Genomic DNA, 6,086 nt, shown 5'->3' on the forward strand with positions numbered 1-6,086 from the left:
ATATTCTTGTTAGGATACTCTTCTCCCTTTTTTAAAATAGATCTTTCTAAAAAGGAGCTCTATCAAAGATATGATTTATCATCCCGGATCTTACCAAGGATAGATAAACATACTTTAAATAAAACTTGCCTTTTTTAAAGAGATCCTTTAGTCTTGATGCACTTTCCAAAAATAGTGATTGTATTGAGAGGAATGTCTACTAAACACAATCTTCATCCTTGATCTTCTTCACATGTCATGACATCATCATTTTGCCACATCATCATCCTAGTCTTTACTTTCTTTGGTGAGTCATCATAGCCACGTCACCTTCCTCTTGCCATGTCATTACTCGACTTGTCATATGATGCCAATCCATGTCATTAGACTTAACACTTCTCTTTATATAATAAGAAATAATTTATAATAGTTATATTTGTGGCATAATAGGAAAGGTTTTTTCCTATAGATGGAAAGATACATCTTGAAGAATAACTTTCTAGGAAATAACCTATATTTTAAACCAATTAATTATTGTTTTTTAAAAATAATCTATAAACGAAATTCTTGCAAATAATTTATTCTAATCACTACAAGTTACCAAATTATAATAAAATACAATTGCATTAATAGACTGATCACATAATTTATAAAAGAAAATAAATTAGTCTGAGATTTGAAGCACAAATGAACTATTGTCTATCATATAAATATATAATATTGCATTAAAGAAGACAAAAACAAAGTTGAAGATAAAAGTGAGACCAAAATATATATTTCCCAAACATTAATTTTTTAAAATACAAACAAATTATTAGTCATCAGAATCTATAGTTGAAAGAACAATCTATCTTTTGAATAGCACGCTATCCTATGTAGCACCACACATGAACAATTAGGCATGCGGATGCAAAGTAGCTTCTAACTATTCTTAGAATAGTTCCCCTCTCAATTATGCAACACCAAATTACTTAATTAGGATTTAAAGACCAATTCCTCCTACAATTCTATATAGATCATCACAAAATCACTTTACCATATTGTTAATAAACCTATTTTAATATTTTAATTCATAGCATAATAATCATGTTGAATTAGATAATTATTAGTTTTTTTCCTCACTCAAAGAAAATTTTAATTTTATTTGTACTTCGAATAAAATTTGGATAGCAATCGGATTATATTAAGAATAGAATTCTATTAAGATAAATTATTCTAAGGATGAATTGAGAAATAAAAAACACAATATAAACAAACAGATAAAAAAATAAGTAAACAAAAAAGAAATACATAAAAACAAAGATTTGTGATGCGTGTCATGTGAATACTTGATTAAAATAAAATTAGATTAAAAAAAGTGAAAGAATGTAATTAATTTAAAAAATTAAGGGTAATAAGGTCTTTTAAAAAAAAAATTAAAATCTTTACGAGGTTCTCCCTCCCCCAACACCCCAAATCGGGGGACTAGGAAAGGGGGGTTTTGGAGGGTTTTAAAAGGTCAGAGTTAACCATTCATTTTCCTTCGTTAAATTAAAAATATCAATCCAAACGAGAGAAGGGCCGACTCTGACTCTCCAAAACCCTCGCTTTACTTTACTTTCCCTCGACGGCTCTCAATCTAAACATAGCATAGTATTAATTGTTAGTTTCACTAATTGATAATTGTATAGATATGATAGGTTTTGTACACCTAATAAGCCAAAATTTTTAAATGGATGTACATTGTATATTTTTGAAACATCGATTATTATAATCTCAAGTTTGAATTAATAAATTTTATGTAATATTTATAATTTATTTTTAAAATTTGAATTCTACACGCCCAAAATTTTGTTTATAGTTTCGCCGTTGACGGTGTTAATGGCGTATTGATGTGGCATAAAAGTAGTAAGCATAGAAGCTTTTAGGGTCATTCTTTCACCTCATTCTATGAATTTGAGGGAGTTCATGAAACTCTATTGTTTTTTAGGGTTTAGATTATATCTTGTATGACATTCTCATCCATATAAGGCTAGCATCTTTATGGTGTTGGATTTGATGGAACTTGGTTATAAAATATTATTCACGATTTCTTTTATATTGATCTAATTCATTTCGGCATTGAGATTCAATTGTGGCAATACTTGATCTGCAAATTTAGTTAGAGAGAGCCCAAATTTATAAGCATAGGTTAGTCAGTGAGAGTCCAAGCCTATGACTGATTATATGCTTAGTTAGCTAGAGCCAGAGTGTGTGAATGATCTCTTGTAATTGAAAGAGTTTAAAATCATCTCTCATGGTTAGGATGATAAGAACTCTCCGAACTAGAGTGATCTAGTAATGTGGTTCATGAGATTGAAATGCATTCAAGGGGAGAATATGCGAATACTTGCTCCACCTTGTCTAGGGGTTGGTCACTTAGAAATAAGAGATAGTCTATGAGAGGAATCTCCATGACCCAATGTTCATAATGAATTAGGTCAAAATCCATAAATAGAAGTCATCATCTAGAACAAGCAAGGGAAATCTCATAGGAGCACCATTCTCATTATCTTAATTTCTACAAGATTACATTTAAGTTTCTTGGAAGCAAAATCTTGATTTTAGTTAGTTTTCTTGTTAAACACTTAAACAACACTTTGACCAGCTAGATAATTGGAGGTGAGCTAATATTAGTATTCAATTCCCTCATGGGATTGACCGTTACATATTTGCACATTTTTGCTACTTGATATGGGAGGTGAACTTGTGTCCCATTAGGCATGCTTGCAATTCATTAACGATTTGAAAATCTTGATCTCAAAATCAAGTGTTTGTTGGATGTATTTGAGGGTTACCATACTTTATCCCCTTCTCTTTCAATTTTTTTAATTATTCATATTATATCTATCCGAGTTTAATTACTATCATAAATAGTTTAAATATTATTTTAAAATTTAAATTGTTCTTTTATTAGTTAATATTTAATTATTATTCCAATATAACTCAAATTATTATTATTATTATGTCAATGACTATTAAAATTATAATAACTAATATTTTTAATTATTTTTTTTGCAATATATCATGGTGTCAAATGGGCCTTGCTAGAGTGCCACGGGAGTGGTCTGGGGCAATATGACCCTCTTGCTAACAGTGCAAAACCAAAACAACTAACCAACATTTGATCTGGTCCTTGCATGAGGCATGGCACAAGCCCGGTCGGGCTTGTGCTACATAGGACTAGCCCGTATAATTTTATTTTTACTTAAAATTCATAGATGCAAAAAAAAATCCCCTAATAATAATAATAATAATAATAATAATAATAATAATAATTCTCATTTCAAAATTTTAGATATACATGAACCAGAGCTATTTTTACATGATTTATTAAAATATCTAATAAAATTATTTTAAACCATATTTATTTTCCATCTTCTATTTTCTATTTTCACTTATATAAAGATACAATTTCAATTTTAATATATATAGGTGAACCGTAATATAGAGATGTTCACAAATTACAAAAAATTAGAGAGAGAAATTTAGAGAGAGATAGACACATAATACTGTGGAGAAAGAAAGCAACGGTATCAAGTACATTGACCAAAACCATGTATGGGGTGGACACTAGTATTGTTCTGATCAGTGATTCAATGATCCACATTCTCACACATTTGTTACAGTGCATCACACCTTTTTTACTATTTATAAAATCACTATTTTATTATTCACTGTTTATGGCTGGGTGAGGTGAGAAGGAGTTTGCGTTTTTATTTTTTTTTGGGTTTTTATTTTTTTTTTTGGGTGTACAAATAAACTTGAATGGCTTGAATTACACGAGTACTGTTTCAATGAATGATCCAATGGTTAATATTTTATTACATATTTATTATTGTGCATCATACTTTTTTACTATTTATAAAATCACTGTTCATTATTCACTGTTTATCACACTTTACTGTTCATAAAGTTTACTATACATGCGGCATAACAACCATTCAATTGGGAATGAATAGCGATCTATGAACTTTTGTAGATAATAAATCTATGATCGTTGCCAAATTACTGCTACCCATATGTATATATTTACAATTTTTTTTTTTGCGTGTCTTATATACAACATATTTGAAAATTTAATTTAAAACATATCCATTATTTAGTTTCATATTAATTATACAATACTAACATTTAATATTATATACATGTGACAATTCTTTCTCACATGTTTTATTCTAAAAAGTATTTAATAAAATTAGTTTTAGCTTTTAAGACATATTCTTTCAATTATATGTAAGTTATATATAATATCAAGATTATAAATTAATATAATTTCAAAATTTAAAAATTCTGTTATTAAAATACTTATATGAGAGGTCAGATCATGGAATTCAAATCCGCATGTGAAGCTAGTAGAATTTTAGCAATATATTTACCCTCATCCAACCAAAAATTATGAAGAAAAAAAATATATATTTGCCAGCCTTGATGTAAATCTATATGTGTGATTTCATACAATTCTTAGCACACATCATCTTTTTCTGGAAATAATAACCGTTTGGTTTACTAATGTAAACTAAAAATATGATTAATATTTTGGGAGGAGGAATTTGGAACTTGTGGGTTGTAGGCTCCAAAGGGGAAGGAGATGTAGAAGCACTTAATAGCTTTATTAATCACAAACAAATAAAGGAAAAATTATTTTTTAGTCTCTGAAAGTTTCTAAACTTCCCTAAAAGTTCCTCTGACATTTGAATTTGACAGATAGTCCCTTCTTTTTTATTTTGCTGACGGTTTGGTCCCTGGTTGTAACTCCGTCAGTTAACTTCATGCAATATTCCATTTTTGCCCTGCTAGTTGGAGGGAAAGCTGGCACCTGGTCTTGTCAACTTTTTGGAAAATAGTACGGTTGTCAGTTTTAACTTTACATGCTTCTTTAACCCAAGCTGCTTTCTTCTTCTTCCATCATCCTTTTTGTTGGTTTTTTTGTTTCCATCTACGCATGATAGATAAATTTGTCTCTTCCCCGTTGTTCTGGTTTTATTTTGCACTCTTGTACTTTGAATATTTCTTCACTCGGAAGACAATTCATGTGAGCTTCTCCACACTTGTTTTGGTTTTATTTTTTGTTGTCATGCAATTGTTGACCATGCTTTCTTCATGCAAGCAGCCAATAGATACCTTTTGCGCAGTTGCTAGGTATAGGGGGAGGGCCGAGTCCTCCAGTTCACAGCGTTGACTCCTTGGGAGTCAATTCTAGATGAGATATGTCAAAGATGGGAGCTTGACATTGGTACTGTGAAAGTGAAGTTTGTTACACCCGATGCAAACCGAACTATTTATCCCATTGATTCTGAAATTGACTTCAAGCGTATGTGCCAAATATATCAAATACTAAACAGCGCTGCCGTTGACCTTATTGTTGATGCAGATACAAATGCTGTAGACATGCCATTGTGTTCTTCACTCCCGTCGTAAATATCCTTTCTTTGCTTGATGTGTAGTCATTTTATTTCATTCTTCTAAATTATGTCCTCATTCATAAATAATATTTCCCGTATAGTATATAGAGTAGTCACTTATTGTATGTACTTTCTGGTTAATTTCTGGAGATATCATTTACCATTATCTATTTCAACTTATATTTGTCTGTTTCTACTTAAAAATTTCTGTTTTTGCTTAATATTAACCGATATCCCTTAAACTCTACTTAAATGGAAGAGCGCTCGTTTTAGATGCGAGAGGCACGGGGTTCAGTCCCCTTATCTCCAACCATTATTTTGATTTTTTAATTATTATTTTTAATTTTTAATTCCACAAAACCCTTCTTTTTTGTGAATATTATATATTTCCGCTTAAATTTCCCCGTTTACGCGTAATAATTTATGTTCTTGCTTAACTTTTTTTGATTTCGATTAAACTATTTTCGTCCTCCGCTTAAGAGTAAACTATTTCGCTTAAACTTATCCGATTTCACTTAAAATGGTTATATTTCGCTTAAACTTCTTTGATTTCACTTACAATTATGCGATTTCGCATAAAAATTTTTGATTTCGCTTAAACTCGTCCGATTTAACTTAAATTTATCCGATTTCGTTTAAAGTTGTTTGATTGAGCATAAAAGTGCCATGATTTCACTTAAACTT

Source organism: Dioscorea cayenensis, chromosome 16, assembly GCF_009730915.1.
Source record: "Dioscorea cayenensis subsp. rotundata cultivar TDr96_F1 chromosome 16, TDr96_F1_v2_PseudoChromosome.rev07_lg8_w22 25.fasta, whole genome shotgun sequence".
In the NCBI taxonomy this organism is placed as follows: domain Eukaryota; kingdom Viridiplantae; phylum Streptophyta; class Magnoliopsida; order Dioscoreales; family Dioscoreaceae; genus Dioscorea; species Dioscorea cayenensis.